The 22,562-nt window shown below is 40.9% G+C and overlaps 1 long non-coding RNA gene across 1 annotated transcript in view; it reads right to left on the minus strand.

The window, feature by feature from the left end:
• Nucleotides 1-19,018: 19,018 nt before the first annotated feature.
• The window catches only part of LOC141796021 (uncharacterized), a 30,338-nt gene continuing 26,794 nt past the window's right edge, over nt 19,019-22,562 (minus strand). Inside the window, exon 3 of the long non-coding RNA XR_012598859.1 lies at nt 19,019-19,143. This is a non-coding gene — a long non-coding RNA (uncharacterized LOC141796021). The remainder of the gene's footprint in view (nt 19,144-22,562) is intronic.

Raw genomic sequence — 22,562 nt, forward strand, 5'->3', positions numbered from 1 at the left:
TAAAGAAAACTCTCTTTCTGTGGACGCTGGCTATTTTTTTAATCTCAAGTTTCAAATATAAGTGCTATGGACATAATACACTATATTGCACTTTGACAACAGCTGTTGCATAGTTAAACAGTTCAATGACAAACATCATGAACATTTGACAAACTTAACACTGTGTTATAGAATTGATGAAATCTGCTGTCATACTTAGGGCATTGCTTTTTCACAGTCATCAGGGCATGCCGTATAAATATATACATATATAAATATATGCCATGCTAGTCACTTGCAAATTGTTTTTTTTTTTTCAAGTAGTTATAGTTACTTGTTACCTTCCCCCAAGAGTTACTGAAATGGAATTTCTCCTTAAAGGATAATTTCGGTTTATACAGCTTTTACATTGTTTATAGAATGAAGTAGAACAAAATACTCACCCAGAAGATTTTCCTGATCCAAGCAGTGCTTCGGGAGATATTTAGATCCAAAATCTTGCAGCGGACATCGGTATAATGGGATCCATCGGGGCATAGACGGCGCCGCTCCTAAAACTGCATTAATCGTCCAAAAACTCGTGTTTTTCACCAATATTCCATCATGGTCCGCTCCGGGTTAGTTCTCTGCTGCAGTCTGTGTCACTCCAGACAGCGCTGTATGGCTAATGATCTCTGAATTGACAAATACTTTGTTTACAATTGCCCCTCTGTGCATGCGCAGTGCGGCTCATTGTTTCAGGGGATGATGGCAGGCTAAATGACGACGGGCGGAGGGGAAATCATAAACAAAGTCTTTGTCAGTTCAGAGGTCAGTACAGCCACACAGTGCTGTCTGGAGTGACACAGACTGCAGCAGAGGACTAGCCCAGAGCGGACCATGATGGAACATTGGTGGAAAACACAAGTTTTTGGACAATTAATGCAGTTTTAGGAGCGGCGCTGTCTATGTCCCCATGGATCCCATTATATGGGCGTCCGCTGCATGATTTTGGATCTAAATATCTCCCGAAGCACTGCTGGGATCAGGAAAACCTTCTGGGTGAGTATTTTGTTCTACTTCGTTCTATAAACAATGTAAAAGCTTTATAAACCAAACTTATCCTTTTATAGATGTAATGCGTTACCAGGGGGAGTAATTATTGCTGTACTTAAAAAAAGACAAATATGTAAAAGACTTCAGATTTTTAGCAGGTTTTGCTCTGGTACATAGTGAATATGTCACATGTATGTTTCTGACTTTAAATCAATGACACAACTAGTTCTCTTGTGCGGCTGTTTGCTGCGTGTTGAGGTTCATAACACCATCCATCTACCTGACCTCTGGCTCTGATTGGCTTACCATGACATTGTACTCTACTCTTAGCCAATCATCATTTCTTGTGTGTCTGTCATCCCTCCCACCACGACAAAGAAGGACAATCAGAAAAAAAAAAAATATATATATATATATATCTAAATATATATATATATATATATATATATATATATATATATATATATATATATATATATATATATATATATGTATATATAAATATATATATATATATGTATATATATATAAATATATATATATATATATATATATATATATATATATATATATATATATATATATATATATATATATATATATATATATATATATATATATATATATATATATATATATTTGGAGCTCCTGTCTTGTGCCTGGCCTGGAGTGAGCCAGGTCAGAAAACAGCTATTCGATTTCAGTGCATTGTAATGCTCCACATTTCACTGTCAGTAACAGTAATAGCATTGCTACTTTTCAAAATGTAATTAATTTCATTTCCTGTTACCAGAAACAGTAACAGGGTTAGTAATGCCCATATTTTTAACACCATTATTCCTAGCACTGGTCATTACTAAGCTGTGGTGCAGCCAATCACCACTAGCCGGGGCTGTAGCTCCTGTAAATGGCTACTGCCATGATGCTTCGGTGCTTCACTACCCTGATGAAAACAAGCACAGATGATGGATAAAGTCTGGGATATGTGATGAAGTTTGGCAGAAAGTGATCCAGGAAGTGGAGATAAGGTGGTGTGTTGGCCTTTTTTTGGTTAATTGGACATATAATCGTTCCTATAGTCAGCTGTTTCAAGTCCTTCATATGAGAATCTGTCTGAATCTAATAAGTCTTCTCAAAGGAAAAGCTGAAGATACAGTTTTAAAAATCAAACCTGAAAACATGTCAGTCATGTGTTTGTGCTGGATGTAGTCAATACCCAACAATTACAAAATCTGAATCTGAGAATTAAAAACGTGTCCCAGCAGGATAATGATCAATGTCTGAAGCTGCTCTCTAACTGGACTGACTGAATCAATTCATTCATCATTTGTTAATTTCAGCCTCCGCAAAGAATTAAAAAGAAAAAAATCAGATTGAGAAAGAGGAAAATCGTTCCAGTTTTTCTGCATCAGTCTGGTTTTTCTTTGTGTGCAGGCTGTGGAAAACTAACTCAGAAGGATACTGTCTGCTGCTGCTGCTGCTTGGCTCATCAGATCTCTCATTCACACACACATACACACAGATGAGGAAGGGAAAGCTTCCTCTGTTTTTTTCCACATAACTGTCAGTCAGGGCAGAGGAAGTGGGACAGATGATGATCCCTCTGAGAGCGAATGAAATAAAAGCATGAATGATGAAGATGTCAGGCCCGTGTGCTCAGTAAGTAACCTGGAACCATTTAAAAGACTGATTTGAAAAGCAGCTCTCTGGAGGACGTTCGACTTGAGGTGAAACCTTTAAAAACACAGTTTTTCTGTCATATGTTTGTGTAATTTACACTCCTGTGCAAAGGGCCTGCACACAGATGACACGTGTTTACCAGGATGATCTCCCCGGCGTGTGCCCTTCTCTCGGCATCCTGTGTCGTGAACATGTTCACCCCACCAAGGACACCACCTCCACCTGCAGGCTGACCCGTCCTCATGCCCTCTTCCTCCTCTAACAGCCGCCCTCGCTGGCTTTCCTGTTTCTAATCTCTCTCAGGGATCATACACAAACAGGCTCTCGCTCACACAGATCCGCCGAATAGATGTTTTATAACAGAAGCGTCTGCAGCAGACGACTCCTCAGCTTTAATCAGAGCAGAGCAGTGTGAGTCACAGTGTCTTTGTATGCATTGGAGAAAGGATCACGCCTGCTTCCATTAGCACTTTAAATTGTTTCTGTGATAGGCTGAGAGACTGCAAGTGGCTGCAGGTCAGCAGGTGTCCCCGCCTCATTTCCTGCCCAGCAGCTTGTAGAATCCAGGACAGGAGAAGAATGATTTTCTGACTCGCACTCAGAGCTACCTGATTCTCTATGCCTCCATCTCCCCCTCTCTCCATCATTCCTCTCCTGGGCTAATCCAGAGTGATAAGGCCGGGCCCACCTCTCCATGTGGCCTCTTTGGCCCTCGCTGGGTAAATCACTCTGCTGCAGCCTCACTGCCTCTGCCAAGCACCGGTGAATATCAGCAATTGGAGTCCATGAAAACACAGATTCCACTCCTGTCCGGTGAGATGAGAGACAGACAGACAGACAGAAAGATGGTAAGAGAGAGGAAATGGGCATGAAGAGAGGCTCTTAGCACCAGAAGTGGACTGACCGGGCACTGGTTACTTTGATATTTCACAAACAGACTGATTTAAAACTTTAATGAACAGGAAAACACATCTTTTGTATTAACAACCTTATACCACCTTCTCATTTCTTCAAAGGTCTGAAGCTGTTTAGGCTCGCCTGAGGAAAAACTTGTCTGAAAATTTCTGCTTCTACAGCAACGTCTTATTTTATTTCAACACCAAGCTTCCCTAATATTTTAAACTTTCATTAATGAAGATTGTCTTTTGTAATTTAACCTCTAGATGAGTCTCTTTCATTCTGTTTCACACATTTTTCTGTGAACAACGTATCTCAAAAAGTAATAACAAATCTTAAAGAAATTTTCAGGAAATGTTCAAAATGAGATAAGGAAGAAGTGACTAAATTTTGGAGGTGATCTGGATCACCGTCTGGATCCAGGACTTTTTTAAAGGATTCTTTATCACTGTGAGATAGAGTCCTTTTCACCATATGTGTATCTCCACAATAAATGGTCGGATTGCTTTGCAAAACAATACAAGACAAGGTTACCATAATTTCTGACAGATGCAAAAGTACGATCCAGATCCTGGCAATATTCTGAATACTAAGATCTGGAATATGAAATATGTACTGGGTCGTCATTATTTTCAACACTGTCAGGTAACAAATTATCGTACAAACCTGCAACTAATACCAAATTGTAGCAGACAGTCTGCTGAAAGGTAGTATAACATTAAAGTAGGACTAAAGTGTTGGTGACAATCACAATATGCTTGGCGGCCGTCTGCGCTCTCTGAGTGCTTTTCTAGGTTGGTAGAGTTTTAAAGCTGGTTTTGATGCTCATTTAAAGAGGGGGTATTCTGCTTTCCCAAATTTTAAACATGCATACAAAGAAACAGTGCTAGATAGATGTTAATGTGCACTTTTTCTAACCCTTCCAGTTTCAGGTTGTAGAAACCTCTGAATCTGTCTGTAAACTAATCAAATCTGTATTTCTAAAAAAAAAAAAAAACATGAGATCTTCACTAGAACTTACTAAAAAATAGCTAAAATGCTGAGGCCATCACATTAGGACCCCCAAACTCAGCCCTATTCAATTAGCAGCCCAAAAGCAGCTGCCAAGCAATTTGGATTTGGGTCCAACAAGAAAAACATCCTTTACTGAAATTTGACAAGTTCTTACAAAAATTCCAACATTATTACGAATATTGACTGCAACACCTATCATAACCTAGCAACTGACCCAATTGCACTGTGTCATTTAGCAGGAGCCTTTGAAAAGTTAACATCAGCACTCCTACATAGGTGAAAATAGCACGTCTCTTTACCCTAAAACAAAAAATAAGCGAGGAAAATCATCAGTTTAAGCCTGCGTGGACTGGAAAGTATTTATCTATTTTACCACGTCCAAAAACCAAACCAATGTGTTTGCTCTGTAACGAGTGTGATGCAGTACTGAAAGTTTATTATGCCCATAGACACAGCACAGAAAAACATTTTGTTTGTTTTGGACAAACTTTCCCGGGGGCGGCTAAAATTCAGAGCTGTACTACAATAAAGCAGATTTGCACAGCTCAGGAGAGGGTCTCCACAGCGTAACTTTCCTGCAATAAATGTGCAGCTTATCTTGTGTTCTTAGTCTGAAAATCTGGCCCGATTAATTTTTTTTTAATTGAATAGTCCTGCCCTAACTGGTTCATGACATGTTGGAGGGGCAGGCCTGAAAACACCAAGGTCTGCCAGGGGGGGCTGGCCAATCAGAAGAAAGCAGGTTTCAAGGAGTCTTACAGAAAAAGCAGCAAAACTGAAGAGTTTCAGGCAGAGGCTGAAACAAGAGTTTCGGGAAAAAAGGACTTTTTGAGCTGTGAATCAAGTAAGGCTACTGCAGGGGTACCAGAGGAGCAGTGTTCAACCTCCAGGTTTAAAAATGATGCTAGTACAAATTCTGCAGTTCCTTGAATGTCCACATGAGGCTGGCTACAGAAGCCAAGAAATCTTCTCTAGAGATCATTTTAAAATGTCTATTCTTAAATCACGTAAACATGAACCAGCCTGGTGTAGAGGACAGTGTTTGTTATCAAATCTCACATCTTTACACATTATAACCGTACTCTGCTGGAACATGTTTACTTCTCTTCTGTTGTGATTATACTTGAGCCATGAGTTATAAACAGTTTTGCAGTCTGATGCGTTTCAGTTGTTTACCAGAAGGCTGGGCATTGACCTCATCCCCACATCTGCTGGTTTTGAGATCATAGTTAGTTGGAGTCATCACTCCTCACATGGTTGACCACCATGTTTGGTCTCCTGCAGCGTGGACTGAGTGAAGTTACTAAGATTTAAATCCTGGTGGAGGGATTTTCTTTTCTTTTTTTAAATAAACTAGACAGAAGAGCATTTGGGACTCTCTGGCACTGCTGACCATAAACAGGGACTTGAAGGGCCTTAGGAAGCAACAACTCATGATACCCCCACACTGTATGATAAAAACATATCTGTATTTTGCTGAAATACTTAAATTTTCTTAACTTAACCCTCATTAACTAATTGTAAAACATTGAATAATACTTTGATCTTTCTTGATTTTAAAGAAAACTGTTACACTTCTTTAAATGTACAATAACTGATCTGTAGTTTGGGAGGAAAAAAATCATAAATCAACAACTTAAGTCTCCAGCTGTGTCTGCTGCAGGATAAAAAAAACATCCCACAATGATTTTCATCAAACACCAGCTGTTAATGCTGCTTCCTCAGGACCTTGTGATTTTGTGTGTGTGTGCGTGTGTGTAGCATGTGGTCCGATTTGATTGACAGCAGCCTCCTCCAAGCAAGAAAACAAAAGCCACCTTCCTCTAATCCCACTTCATGGACACATCTGGTCTTGTTTCGACCTTCAAACCTTGAGAATGGGCAACTCCATCCTCTAAAGGTGTCATCTGGTGGAAATGAAGATGTTTTTACTTCTGGGTTTTTCTGCAGAGATCAAACTGTAGCAGCAGCTGTAATTAACATCTTAACGTGACCACACTTCAGGGCTGTGTTCCAGGTGCTAATCATCTCTCATTATATCCACATATACCTCCTAATCACGCTGTAATCTTTAGACTAAGTTGCTTACACATATTGCTTTTACCTGTGAAGCCCACAAGCTATAAAAAGGTGTCTGCACACGTGTTTTGGTGAACTCTACTGTATGTACCTGTGTGTGCCTGTGCTCGGTGCTTCTGTGGGAGTTTGTGTCTCATCTGATTGATGGAGAAGGTGCAGGAGGCAGAGGAGCTACAGGCAGCACCAGGCTTCTCATTAACCTATGATAATGCACCTGTCACCCTGATAGCAAAGCCTTGCAGCACATTTGTAGCGGGTGGCTGTTCACGCTTCTTTCTCACTCTCAGTTTCTCGCCTGACTTGCTCTGCTTTATCTCCCTGATTCTTTCTTTTTCTGCTCCAATTTCTCGAGCTCTCATTCAAACACACCTGATTTGAGCTCTTGTTTTGGAGGGTTTTCTCTTGTTATAGTTGATAAAACATAAAGTCAACCATTAGGAGCACGGTTGCTATGACACAACACAAGCTCTCTATGTTGATTCTTGCTGGCTTGAATTGATGTGATGCATCTCCATGTATTCAGAGATTTAATTTACTGTCACAATGAGAACACTGTTCCAGCTTTCTTTCACTTTAAAAACACAGCTGGGAAGGACTGGGTTGGATCTGCTGCAGTATTCATTAATCCATTACAAAGTCTGTGTGCAAAGTTTTTAGAAACTACTAAATGAGGTTACACCATCAAAACTTAAAAACATGTCTAAGTCAGTAAAGATTTTAGCACTTTTCAAAGTGAATAACTGAATTCATCTGCAGCGCATCCAGTCGAAAGCAATAAACCCTGTCAGACAAAGAGTGAGTGTCAACGGCAGGAGCATGACCTCAAAAACATACACAAACATCACTGCCTGTAGTGTGTCAATGGAAATCTTATTTATGCTTTATATCTGTAGGGTTTAAGATGTGTGATTTAAATATGTCAAGCAAAGAAGAACTGCTGTAGAAAGCTACTAAAAAGTTGTATGGCTGTGTTTCAGGTTTTAGCATAACTCAACTCAACTTTATTTATAAAGTACTTTAAAAAAACCACAGCTGAAACAAAGTGCATGCATTAATAAATCAATCAAGAAAACAATGGTGCAGGCACTAAAATAATTTTCATTGTTCTTAAAAAAAATTCATGTGTCAACAAAATTTTAGCTTATTTCCAAGTCAGTCCATGACTTTGTGCACAAGCTAGCCACCCTAAATCTGCCAAGGCCAATATTAGCTACAGAGTGACAGTAACAGCATGCTGTCAAATAAAACTGTCACTTCCAAAGACAATTCAGATTCTCTCCAAATCTTCTAACTAAGGCAGGGGTGTCCAAACTTTTTCAAAGAGGACCACAGAAAGAAAGCCACATCAGATTTTATGAAAATGGCCACTAGCTTTTGAACATGCTCTGCTCTGTTTCTTTTGCGATTTCTGTCACCAAGTGTGCTCAAACATACTCAGAGGTGTCAAGTAACGAAGTAGAAATATGTTGTCACCTTACTTTAGTAAAAATTTCTGTACTTTCTACTACACATATTAAAAATAACCTTACTACTCCTTTTTTATTTCAGCTTGTCATCGTTCAAAAAGACACACCAAAAAAAATAAAAAACAATCCTAAAATCACTAAAATTGCACCATCCAGGAAGGGTGAATTTGACTGTGGATGGATGAGATGTATAAACGTAGTACCATTTCAACACTGTATTGGTTTGGTCGGATCCATCACACCTGCGCATGACACAAATCACACCACACTTCAGCAAGGACATCAAGGTGAAACGCAAAAGTTTTGTTGTATTTTGGCCTTGCGTTTACACGGAAACTGTGTTTTAGCCGACCTAAAACACAAACGTTTGTAAACGGCCTCCGGAGTGGGAATTTTCTGAATCGCTGCCACCATTGTTACAATCATCGCAGACTACTGTGATGTGCATGTACTGCTGAATCTGCTGTTAATAAAAAAAAATGTGCATCTGTTGCTCCACTTCTGCACTTAGTTTTTACCAAAACACCAGATGACTAACTCAACTCTACTTTGGTGGAGATCTCCCAATCCCAAAAGCGGCGTCTGGATAAAACAATTATAGCACCACATACAGGCCTGGCATGCTAACTACAGTGTTTTCAGTCCCTTAGCGTTTCCATGTAAACTCAGATTTTTTTCACTGCGTTTTAGCGTTCTCAGATGAAACGTTGTCGTGTTAACGGAGCCTCAGGAGTGGGGATGATCTATATGAACTATAGGCCCCTGTGGCACGGTCTAAGCTTTTGACCCTAACAGTATTTTACCCCCTTTACTTTTATACTTTGAGTATTTTTGAAACCAGTACTTTTACTTAAGTAAAAAGTTTGAGGTGATACTTAAACTTCTAGAAAAGTCATTTTAAACCCTAGCATCGATACTTCTACTTCTGCTTGAGAAATGAATGTGAATACTTTTGACACCTCTGAACATATTATTGCATCATTACAGACTGATGAAATCAAACCTCACCTGTCCCTTCATTGTGTGTACTGATACCAGATGACAAGTGGTCAGTTTTCTGTGGTGTTAAAAACTGTGTAAAAAATTAGCAAACTCTGCTTCCAACCAAGGAAACATTGTCCACTAGGGGGCGATATGGGGAAAATGTGTCAGGATTTTTTCAATGGCAGTATCAGGATCTGGATTTTATTGGGGTTGTTGAACTATTTTATGCAACACTTTTTGCTTTTCCTGCTGCATTTTACAACTTTTTTTCTAGTCTAATCTCTTCTTATTTGTTTTTTTCCCCCAACTCTTGAGTTTCTGTAGGATGTAAAGAGCTCTAGTTTAGTATAAGAATGGTATGGTTTTATCTGTGCACTTGGCTACATGATTGGTAATTAAATTTCAAACAGTAACAGTGAAAACACACCTCTCTTTGTGATTTGAAGTGATTTAAGTGACTTCATTAAAATAAACCTTGGATGCTTAAGTAGACATGAAAACGCTGGGTCACACTCCAACAATGCATGATCAAACTTATTTTGTAGAACTGAAGAGTTTGTGTTAAACGTGCGAAGAGCTGTTGTCTGGCCCCAGAAGCTGCTCTCCTGTCATAATGTTCCTCTATAAGTCATTTTCTCCTCATCAGAAAAGCTCCAGCTCCTCTGCCAGATGTCTTCTTCACTCCCTGAAGCCCGTTCCAGTCGGTTTCCCTGCTCTCCAGAGGGCCTTGCGTGTGATTTATTTACCCTATCTGCACATTCAGAGCCAGGAACACACCCAGAGAGCACACGGGACTCTGGGAACAACACCAAGTCGTGCCGCTGGAGAGCGTCAAAAACATTAGAGGACTTTGAGGATGGAGGGTAAATCTTTCTGAGCCTTTAACTGTGTGTCGGAGCAGTTTCACAGGCTGCTTCAGAACATGTACAGAGTCGGTTTTAATGTGGAAGGTGTTTAGGTTTCGGAGTGAAGCTTCAGTAGCTCCCATTAGTCACTCTGTCAGATGTTGGAGACAGAAACCAAACTGTGCTCTTCCTTTTGATGCCAGGCGCCCTTTGGAATTCAGATTCCCCGATATTGGCAGAACACGGTCATGATTAAAGAATGAGCATGTGTGGTGTCGGGGATGTCTCTGGCATGACTCTTCGCTTCAACCTCTAATTTGGTCTGTTTCATCTTACGCCACGCAAATCTCTCGGAGGAAGATCAAATATTAGTGTTTTTGTGTCTCTGGACGATCGCTGCTGCTTTGTTTGTGTTGGATACCAGCTGCTCTCATTAAAGAGCAGAAAAGAGCCGATAAAAGGGAGAAACACCCCTTCAGTGGGTCAGTCCTTCCTGTTTAACAAGCAGCCAGCTTCCTGTTGGGGCCTGTGTCGTGTGACACATGTGACACTGCCGTTCATCCTGCACTACACATCAGTGACGCAAACATCCTGCCATGCTTTTTCTTTTCACTAATGCACACAAACACACACACACACCAGAAAGATTTAAAAGAATTTACAAGTAGCACTACAGCATCAACAAATCAAAGAAACATAAAAGCAGGAGCACTCGGATGAGCGTCTCCGAAATTACTGTACAATATTCAAGCAACCCCAAATTTTAAGTGTCGCTCCGAGCAATGTTTGGTGGTATTTATCTACTGAGCTGTCATTAGGAAAAGACAGGCTTTCAGCGTGAGTGCCCATTTATTCCCACTGCTTATTGAGTGCAGCTGAAACCCAACGAAAACAAGCCTCTCCTGACGTGACGGCTGCAGAGTGGATATACTTAACGTGGCAGCCTGCTTTGTTTCACATGGACAGACAAGACATTGGACGTAGCAGGAGCAGAAAATGACAGACGCTGCTTAAAATGGAGTTTAATTGACGGGAGGAAAATAAATAAAGGGTGGATTAATGCATGTGTAATGATGAGAGGGAGGAGGTGGGGATCAGAGCGGATGGCCTTCAGTGGAATATTCTCTGATTAGCAAAGTCGTGTTAATGAGATTCATTGACAGGCTAATACGGAGAACAGCATGCCCCCTGCTGTGTCAGTCTGTGCCGTCCCTTCCTCTCAGTCCCTTCCCTCCTCTATTACTTACCTCTTCCTTCACAGAGGGAGCCATGTTTACACAGGACTGAGACAGCAGGGGATCCGGCCTTTCCCACCAGCATCTCTCACAATCACATCTAAGGAGTCAAACCTTTAACATTACACACTATGCTGTCTCTTTTTCCTGAGGCGGCTCTAACGCACATAATGCAAGCACACACACAAAGCATCCTGGGATTTGGGTACCAGGGGTGCCACGTGACAGGCAGCCAGCTGGGCTACATTACCCGGAGTAATGACAAACGGGACACTGCTGTTGGTTTTTCATCTACATGGAGTGCATCACAGCCTGTCAGGTGCTGTCACTCAACACACTGCTCCAGTATGAGTGTGTGTGTGTGTGTGTGTGTGTGTGTGTGTGTGTGTGTGTGTGTGTGTGTGTGTGTGTGTGTGTGTGTGTGTGTGTGTGTGTGTGTGCCCTTGAGGATCCATCTCTGGGATCAGTAGAAAGCTGTGCAGGGGGAAGAAGGGGGCCCAGATGTTTTAGCTCAGTAAGCTTAAGTATGAGTTCATGGCGAGAGCATCTGAGGCTTTCAGCAGCGTTGACCCCTGAAAGAAACCCTTAATCCAGAAAGTTCCAGGACACACGTGTAAATATTTTTTTATAAGAAAGAAAGAAGAACTTTTCCTCTGTGCTTTTGTTCTGATAAACTATGACCTAATTACATTTTTTGGCATAAAAGCGCTTAATAACAGAGAGGGAAGAGATGGCCAGATGCAGAAACAGAAACAAATGTGTTGGAAGGCCTCAGTGTGTGTGTGTGTGTGTGTGTGTGTGTGTGTGTGAGACAGAGAGGAAGAATCCTGGTGGACAGGGAGGTTTTAAGGAAATACTTGAGACTGTGGTTGTGAACAGCAGGAAGGAGAGCTGGAGGTGTCTGCAGCCAGACTAAAGTGGCCCCTATTAAAGCAGAAGTGTGTGTGTGTCTGTCTGTGTGTGTAGGTGATCCTGTTTCAGGACGACAACAAAAAAAGTAGAAGGCAGTCTGGAGCTAATGGTCTCCCCCGAGCCACACACTCCCTCAGCAATGCGAGCTGATGGACTGCTCGTGACTGAGATGTGAAGGGTCAGCAGGGGTCAGATGGAGGGGTGGACCCCGGGGTGCTGCGTTTGCACTCTGGTCACAACAGCACACTTCCCCCAGCTGAGGAAAAACAAAACAAAGAGCAAACCACAAGTCAAGAGTCAGGAAAAAGTCACCCACATGTTAGTGGACACAGCGTCTGTCTGCCCTGCACTGAAACTGTACGGTCATCACCACAGGCTTAAAATCATGATCAACATCTTTAAAGCCCCCAAACTTACAGGTGTTTAATTTAGAAAATGTGTTTTCACATCAGATGTTGGAGAAGTTGTATTAACAGAGATAAAGTCTCAGTGATTCCACACACAGGTTACTGAAGTGTTGCCATGGGCTGTATAATAAAATCCCTGTTGAAGACAATAAGCCATCCAGACCCAAGCCGTGTTTTTACCCTGATGTATAAATGTAAATTTCAGCTGGGGTGATGCTTTTTTATTTTTGGTGTGTACGTGGTTTCTGTGGTTTCTGGTACTTCCGGAGTCAGCCTCAAGCAGACCCTCAACAAACAGCAGTTTTTAGAACTTCTATCGTAGAAAAGAAAATTGCTAAAATGCAGTGAAAAAAATCTGCATTTACACTGAAAACGCCATAGTAAGCAAACCAGGCCTGTTGTTGGAGCCATTACTGTTTTGTCCAGAAGACGCATTTGGTAAATCTCCAATGAGAGACTGAAGATGAGTTGAGCAGATTATCTGGTGTAATGGAAAATACGAAGTGCAAAAGTGGAGCAATGGATGCAAATTTTGTATAAAGACAGTCAGCAGATTCAGCACAAGCACAACATGGTAGTCCACGACGATTGTAACAACTGTACTGTTGTATGCGCTTGCGACGTCAGCGGAGTGTGACGTCAGCGTTTCCATTGAAAATGCCGGCTTACTCTTTACAGAAGCTGTTTACAAAAGTTTGCGTTTTATGTCGGCTGAATCGCTGTTTCCATGTAAACCCGAGGCAGAAACGCAACAATACTTTTGCGTTTCACCTTAAAACTGTTGTAGTGCAAACGGCCCCTACATTGACTCATATTATTCGACCTGAGGTTGTCACTTGGGTATTACTTGGTCCCCATAATAAAACTAGTTACTCACTTAACTTTGAGCAAACAGGTGGAGTTGCATTGTGTCTTAAGCCTCCTGCTAACAGCTACAGACTTCCCATCCATCAGTCAAGTCAGCCATACCTCTAATAATACCAAACTTGTAATTTTATTCTTTATTCAGTTCATTCTGGGGCTTTTATGCTTTTAATTGGATAGAGGATGACAGTGGATAGAGTAGGAAACAGGGCAAGAGTAGGGAGTGACACGCCGGAAACAGGCCACAGGCTGGCATTTCCTTGAAAAATGGTTTGGTTAGAGAAATAAGCTGTTGTAACATTGCTGGTGTAGGTGTAGAGTTATATCAGTCTCATCCAAAGATAACAGGTTAGTATGAAGGCCACAGAGTAGAAATATCCACACAACTGTTAGTTTTACAGAACAGTACTTGAACCGTGTAATGCCAGGTCTCCACTTCCCTGTATTCAGTTAACATGCATGTGTAGTTTTCCAAATGGGTGTGTATGCAGCTTATAGAGCTTCTGGAGAAAGCCCCAAGTGGACATTTGAAGAACTGCAGTACCAACACTTCAGTATTGGCTTCTTTTGTTGAGATGGGAAATTGTTGGGTGATGTGTGCCATGTACAAGCTTACAGCAACCAACACCAACAAGCTAACAAGCTACAATACATAATCACTTTACCAGCTCTGCTACAAACCATTCACTAACTTAAAACATGATCCAAGGCGAAACACATTTGTAACGTGTTCTTTATCTTTTGTGAAAGTTGTTTTCGTTGAATCATGGACTATGCAGGCAGTAGAGACTGTTTGTCTCCATACATCTAGCTGAGCTGATGTCTGCTTCTTCATACTGACCGAACAGTGGGACAGGATGAGCTCGGCAGTGAACCACCTTGCCCTTTACAGCCTGAAGCCATCCAATCAAACCCCCTCGTCTAAAGATCCAGCCAATCAGGTCACCACTGAACAGAGGGGTCATGTGAGACCTGTTAAGTCTTTTATGAGGCCTTACCAGACAGACGGGGGGGAACTGGACTGAGGAACACTGTCTTTTACAGCCTGCTGGGGGATAGTGTGCTTCCATCTCAAGGCTGTTAAAGGTCTCCCTGTGCATGGAGAGTCTCACAGCCTCGGGTGGGGCATGGTGCACCTGGGCCCTGGATGGAAAATGAAGTTTAACCCCTTGTCCTCTCGAACCTGCTGTACACATGCTTCATATGCTTATCTAACCACTTAGACTCAGCATAAATCTTTGGATGAGAGGTCTTAAACTGCTGAACTTGTTTCTGTAGAGGTAACTGAGATAAATCTCAACACACAGTTATCATTAACATGTCCAAAGATACAGTACAGTAACGTCTGAAAGGTATTCAATCTGTTCCAGGCTGTTAAAAAGTAACTCAAAAAATTATTTCCCTCAGAATTCACCTAAGAATATTATAATATAATATAATATAATATAATATAATATAATATAATATAATATAATATAATATAATATAATATAATATAATATAATAATATATAATAATATATAATATAATATAATATAAAATAATATAAAATAATATAATATAATATAATATAATATAATATAATATAATATAATATAATATAATATAATATAATAATATATAATTACAGTGTTTAAGTACCCCTGAGATTGCTGTTAATATTTCCAGGGGTGAAAGAATAAAAGTTGTTAAAAGCAGCACCCAGGTTTAAAAGGCTGAATGAATTTGTAGCTTATGGTACAGAACTGAAGAACAATCTAGCAACAATTCAAGCCAATACACCATATCCGATGGCTGATAAGCTACATCAGACAATGTCTATCACATCCATTTATCCTCTTGAAAGCTTACGACACTGAACTTTTATGTGGCCTAAAGCTACTTTGGAATAATTAAAAATACTGTCAAATTAATTAAGGTAGACAGTGGTTGAATGCTACAAAACCTGTTGTTTACAGATAGATGGGAGGCTAAATTACAATTTAAATCCAAAATTTAGAGACAGTAAAAAATCTGGAGTTTTATCTGTCTGGAGATTTCAATTAGAAAACAGAAAGCGATGCTAAACAGAAAAGCACTCAGTGAGCACAGACCTCCGAAAAGCATATTGTGATCGTCACCAACACTTAAGTCCTACTTTAATGTTATACTCCCTTTCAGCAGACTGCCTGCTACAATTTGGTGTTAGTTTCAGGTTTGTACGATAATTTGTTTCCTGACAGTGTTGAAAATTATGATGACCCAGCACATATTTCATATTCCAGATCTTAGTATCCAGAATATTGCCAGGATCTGGATCGTACATTTACATGTGCCAGAATTGATGGTGACCTTGTCTTGTAATGTTTTGTAAAGCAATCCAACCAATTATCGTGGAGTATCTCACAATGATAAAGAATTCTTTAAAAAGATCCTAGATCTAGACGCTGATCCGGATCACCTCCGAAATTTAATCATTTCTTTCTTATCTCATTTGGAACATTTCCAGAAAATTTTGTCAAGATCCGAGGTAACAATCATTAGCAATGGCCATTTACAAGCTATTATTACATTTTGTTGGTAAGTGGCTTATAGCTAGTACAATTCTTGTGATTTTACCAGATTAACATGAAAGTGTTAATGTGTTTATTCTTGTGTACATTAAGTTAGCTAGAAGCTGCATGAATGCTAATATTACCTTAGCTACCTGGAAGGTTATACATATGCTGTTTTGCTTTTCAGTATCCATCCCTGTGAAAGCTAACACTCAGTTGTTTAGTCAGTTGCTAATTAATTCTCAAGCTTGCAAATTATAGCTGTCAAAATACCCAAATTATAATGATTACAAATTAAAATTGTGGTTTAGTTCCAGCTTGAGTTTAAGGAAAACAGCTGCCTTGGGAATCAGTGAATTGTAGCTCACACTAACAGCTAACATCCAGCTCTTTAGCTTCATTTCATCGAGCATAGCATCAGTTCAGGCAGGCCACAAAGTCAAGTTCAGCCCTCAGAACATCAGCTGCTCTTAACACCAACCTCTACAATTCAGCTGATTACATCTGTGCCTCAATTTTGAAAATAGCAAAATGGCTTTTGGCATCCTACATAGTCACATAGCAGGGCAGGGAGCTCCCAGGAAAGAGCCTTACAGCCAAATATAACTGTCTGGTAGCAAATCATGGAGTCTTTTGATGAGAGTGGTCCAGTTTTCTGTGCTGAAGACGTGTTTCTTTCATGATTCTGATACTCCTTCTAGAGGCAGCAGAATCCAGCTCTTTAAGACACCAGTTTACAAGACTCTTTCAGTCTCTTGAGGTTAGCTTGTGGTGCTGGTTGCTTTTATACTCACCAAGCAGCTGCAGGGATAAGTGAACTCACTTTTACTGACCTTCCCCTCTGCTGACAGACCTCTACGATCCCCACATGCAGCCACAAAAATCAAAGCTTTTGCCATTCAGAAGAATACAAGGAGGCAGGGCTGCAGACCCCCTACATTTAACTCACCAGCTCATACTCCTGTATGCAGCCACAGCGAGTTGAGTGGTTTACTGTCAGAGGACAGAAGTTTTCTCTGCATTGTCTGTGTCAGTTTGATTCATGTGGACCAAACAATAGCGAGTGTGTTATTGTGTAATCCTGTGCCTGCTCCTGTGCTCCATGCCCTCCTCCTGGTGTTATTAACTTCGCCCCTCAGACCTGTGCTGTAAGAGGTAATTGTCACTGAAGGAACTTGGAAAATGATAAAGTGTTAGAGGAAAGTTTCTTTTTTCTTCTACACACTCTCTTTCTCTCCTTCTAAATCTTTCCACTGATTGAAATCGCACAATCTACTCTTATTTTACCCTCTGCTGTGAGCTGAAGGTGGCTGGATGAATGGTGCAACACAAGAGAGGCAGATAAAAGAGTGTGAAGAAGACGATACAACGGAGGGTATCAGAAAGGCCTGATTTGGCATGCTGCGCACATTGCAGAGAGCAGCATGTGATTGTGGGTGTAACAGCCTCTTTTTACACCTCTTTTCTTTTCTGATGTTAGATCATCAGCCACCACAGGGGCTCTGCCTCCCACCTCAGAGGGTGATGAACACTGTGTTCACACAAAATCAGGTGAAATATCAGCTTTCTGATTCGTCACAAACATTCTTTCCTCATGCGGTAGGAAATGTGTTTGAAGTGCAACTATCTTTGATCTAAGGGACGTTATGCAATGCTATTTTTAAAGCACATCATCAGGACTGGAAGGGATCCCAACAGCTTTGTTTCCAGAAAATAACTGTTACACAAACTGTTCCCGTACACTTCAAACAGACTGATGAACTAAAGAGACAGAGCACAACTCCTGCATCTGTCATGCAAGTCATGTTAAAAAGATTATTTTTTAAATAACATGTTATATTCAACAATGTTTCAGGAAAGTAAGATGATGTTAAAGCATAAATAGCATAATGTTTAAAGAGGGGTTATTAGTTTATTTTTAATGCACAATGTTGTCCCTCTGATGCCCCTGTAGTAGTTTTACATGACTCAAAGCTAAAAAAAAAAAAAAAAAAAGTTCAATTTTTTTTCCTGATGCTGGTATTTTAGAAATTCCTTCATTCACCTTCTGTCTCTTTAAGTCACCCAGCTCCACAAACCCCCTTCACTCTGATTGGTCAGCTCTCTGGAAGCTTGTCAGGGGGCAGAGTCGAGGGCAAAACCTGATGTTTGAAGCTTGCCCGTCCAACAAAATCTGTGTGTTATGACCTCATCATTTCAGGGAGTCGATGTGAAAATCTTGAGCTATTTTTGTACAGACTGTTTTGAGTAGTTTACTGACAGATTCAGGAATTTCTACAAGGTATGGGTGTATACTGGTTTAAAAATCTGCACATGGATAGAATCAACATCTAGCATTGTTACTCAGTTTCCATTTTTAAAATACACATTAGCATAAAACCCCTTCTTTAAGTGAGTGCCAGTATTTAGATCTACTGGTGGAAGTGAATTAAAATCAGTGAGAAGACTGCATTTCCTGTGAGCACTATCACGATGTGGCTCTCACCACAGTGTGCATTTATTGTGGATGCAAATGAATGGATACAGATCTTCTACTTTTCTTTGTTCAAGATGTTTTGAAGGATACAGTGATGAGGTGATGTATTGGTTTGTAGTTATGTTTAATTATTAAATGTAGTGTAAATCTGATCCATCACCATTAGCTTAAAAAATTGACCTCAACAGGTCAAAGGTCTTGATTGATTTATTAGGTGTCCCAATGAATGTGTACATCGTGCAAATGGGCCCATGGTTAAACTCTTTTGTCAACAAGGAGCAATGAAGCCTTCTGAGCAAGATAACTTCTCATGCTAAGCTAACTCAGTCCTTAGTGCTGAACTTTGCCTACAGAGTTATGAACACAGCCAGGTCAGAGTGAATGCCAAAGATCATCTATTTTATAGAAAGTGGGACCAGAGCTCAGGCACAGAAACTGAGCAGAAAAAAATAACCTTTCCTGTCTGTGATAATCTCATTCTTCTGTATAGGTCATGAAGAGAGATCAGTGTGAAGGTTGGACTATTTCAAAACAAGATAAAAAAAACTCCTCACTGTGCCTTTGACTTGTATTATTCCTTTAAACCTGATTTAACACTAGAAAAACTCTCCATCATGAGGAAAACTGTCAGCTAATCCAGACTCTCTGCTGAGTGTTCAGCTTCTTTTCCTCTTTCTTCCTCTTTCCCCTTCCCCTCACTCTCAGCAGTCTGGACTTGTGTGCCATGTGTTGTGGCCTGTGGATAAGAGAGTGAAAGTGACAGGGCGGTACGGCAATCGTCCCCAGAGGGACGTGATGTCCTTCTGCCTCAGCAGTGAGAGACAGTCAGCCGGTCCTAAGTGAAAGCTTCAACCCAAACTCACCATGACAGAGAGGATGAGGACTCAGCTCTGGCCTCATGCTGACTGGACTCTGAGTTTGGCTTCACATGGAGCTGTGTTTGCATACCACACTTCAAGAAATGTGATCTGAAAAAGTACCTGAGGGGAATTTACATGCTGGAAATCTGGATCCACGCATGAAACGACAAAATTATGTAAAACAGCTTTAATTCTGCTGTATTCTCAACAGGTGCCATGAGTCTGGCTCCCAGCCATCGTCCAATCGTCTGTGGTGAGGAGATAGAAGCTGGCAGCAGCAAAGCCAATAGACTGTCATTATAAATCACTCACAGAGGAGTTTTACTGGCTCGTCTGCTGTAGTGCATATGCAGACGTGCTGGTAAACCTCAGAAGTCCGCCCTGTGATTGGAGAGAGAAATGATGGGCCTCTTGGTTAATGGAGAAAGCAAGCAGCAGAGGAAGCCTGTGTTTTTCTATCTCATCTGGCTTAGATTAGAGCACGCCTGCACTGCAGTGTCACAGTGAGAGCGGAGGAGAGATAGAAGCATTAAGATATGAGGAGAGGAGAGCAGAGAGAAAGGGGGGAGACAAAGAGGAGAGCAGAGGGAGAGTAGAAAACAATAACAAAAGCTGAAAGCAGGAAAAAAGAAGGAAAGGCATTTGTGAAGGGGTTTTTGGGATTTGTGATGAGCTCTGGCACTGTCACCCGGAGTGCTTAGCACAAGTCAGAAGCATAAACCCTTTAGACAGGCTGTGTGTGACTACGGAGGAGGAAGAGGCTCTCAAGACAAACTATGAATGAAAAGCAGAGGGTCTGTGCGCAGGGAACTGAGCCAAAAACATCTCTGAGTGTTTACACACAGGACGACAACCTCACCCTCCTAACCTTTAAAATATCCTCCTCGAAATCCTTCCTCTCCCTCCTCCTCCTCACTTTGGCTCTGAACTCTTTTTGCATTTATGAAGTGAAACAAAAAGGACAGAGTGATAGTCTCCATATCACTCACTGTAGGTTGTTGACACAGTCCACCAGCTTTCATGTAAGACTGTGTACCTGCACACTCACAGAAACAAGTTACGGGCATGCTGGAACTAATTGTCTACACTGTTGACAACTACACAGACAGCGATTACAAAGGCTTTCAATTAATTTCCTAATTTCAGTCTTGGCACTCCACCAATTTCTTCATTTCACGTAGAACACAGCTTCTACGCGCCTCTCTGCTTCTGTAACTCAGTCTTTTTTTTTACCTGCATTTTCTGGCTGCCTGCATTTGTCCAGTAAATGTATTTATATGTGTGTGTGTGTGTGTGTATTTGTGTGCGAGTTAATCCAGGCTTTCAGACGGAGCAGTAAGTGGAGGGATTTGAGCCCATCAGTCTGTTTCAGCTTGTTGTGTAGACTTCGTGCAGACAGGCTTTCTGGGTCAGGCCTAATTGACGACCTGTATTAATAACAGTAAGTGACGTGCGTGTTTGCATGCGTATGTGTGTGTGTGTATTTATATGTGGGCATCCTTGTCCTGGATTTTGCTGTCTCACTGTCCTCAGGCACAGCTGAGATCCCAGACCAACCTCCCACCCCTCTCCAAAAATTCACCCTAACCCTCCCTCCCCTCTGCTGCTTTTAGGGATATCAGCAGGACGCAGAGGATTGGTGTGTGTGCGTGCGTGAGAGTGGGCATGGGAACTTCCTGCTGTGTCTGCAGGCAGTCTTCACCCACACCCTTGTCTGCTCTGTCTCTACATGAGGTCTCTCGGTCGAGGTTGCTCAGGGTCGCAGTCACAAATATCCCACACAACTTTTAGTGGATGATGTTAAGAATACGATGGAAGAAACAAACAAAAGTAAACTTTAACTATGGCAATCGTTTCATGTTCTTCAGACTCACTAATGTTCACTAAATTTGCTTCTTACTAATTCAACTGTCCCTTAAAAGCCCAGTAGTTTACTCACTCCTAAATTTATAGATGTTTGAACTTTGAGTTGGCTTGGTATGTATGTGGTTTCCAGTCCAATGGAAGCCAGCCTCGAGCGGTCCATCAATGAACTGCAACTTTTATCACTTCCTCATAGGTTTCATTTTTTTTTAAACTGGATGATCTGTTGTAATTGCACTCCCTTGCCACCTTCTGGCCGGGAATCTCATAAATTACCTTTAGCAAGGTGTGTGTTTGTTTTGGAATTAAATTGAGATTGGATGGAAATAAATTTTCCTTGTTCAAGACAACTTTTTACTGGATAAAACGCGCCGGGGTAAAGTATTTATCAGTACAGTTACGAAGCGATACAATTTGAAACGTGACATCAAGCCAACGTTCTAGTTGTCGGCTTCATGTAGTGCTATCGGCAGCCCGGTGCTCCGACGTATCTGTAGACTAACATTACCGTAGAACTAATCTAATTTCACCCTTTATTTTATTGATAGACTCTCAAGTTTGAACAGACCACTGCAGAATAACTGCTGCATGTAGGTTGGAACAGACATTACCACAAACAGCTTAGCTCCTGTGTTAGCCTTTAGCTTGGCTGTATCACTCTCCCGTTTAGATTTCTTCTGCTCTTCTGTCCTTTTTCTGTCTGACAGTTTGGCTCCTGTGTCCACCATCACTACAAAATTAATCACAGAAATTGTTTTCAGCAGCTATTAATCTTTGTCAGCCGGCGTGGTGTTGTCATAGAGACCTAGACGTGCCATAAATCAATCTGGTCTTGGTTGACCCGAACTGGAAGTTAAGGAGTAGCAATTTAAAATAACCTGTAACCTGTAATAATATTGTTGATAATCTCATTTTAAAGCGTAGATTATGATCAGGGATATATCTAGAAAGGAGACTTTTTAAAGACCAGTGTCAAACTCCTCACAGCCTTTTAAGAAGCGATTATTCGAATATTCAAAAATAATGACTCATCTTCAACTTTGAGGCTAATTTGGCATTGGGTTAAAGATAAAGTCTAGTATTTAGCCAAATCAAACTGCAAGATTCAAGGTCAAAAGGTTCCTTTACTCTCTCCTGTTGGTGAAGCTTCACAAGTAACTGTGTCCTTCAAGGACAAGGAGTCCTCCTGGGTGCATTCATGGTTATGACAATCCTTCATATCTCAAGTTTTGACCATCAAAATCTTCTATTATTACAGATTCTTCTCCATCCTATAGGTCGAGCATTTTTTAGCAGCCACTCACTAGATATGAAAATATGCAGTGAAGTCACTGTTTTGCTGGAAATGGTAACCCTCTCGTTGTAGGTAGAAAAGGCAAATTCTTTATTGAGCAAAACAAGCCAAAACAATCATTTACAGCTGATTATACAC

The sequence above is a fragment of the Halichoeres trimaculatus genome, unplaced genomic scaffold (assembly GCF_033239565.1).
Source record: "Halichoeres trimaculatus isolate MK-OKI-2021-1 unplaced genomic scaffold, fHalTri1.1 fHalTri1_scaffold_10, whole genome shotgun sequence".
Classification (NCBI taxonomy): domain Eukaryota; kingdom Metazoa; phylum Chordata; class Actinopteri; order Labriformes; family Labridae; genus Halichoeres; species Halichoeres trimaculatus.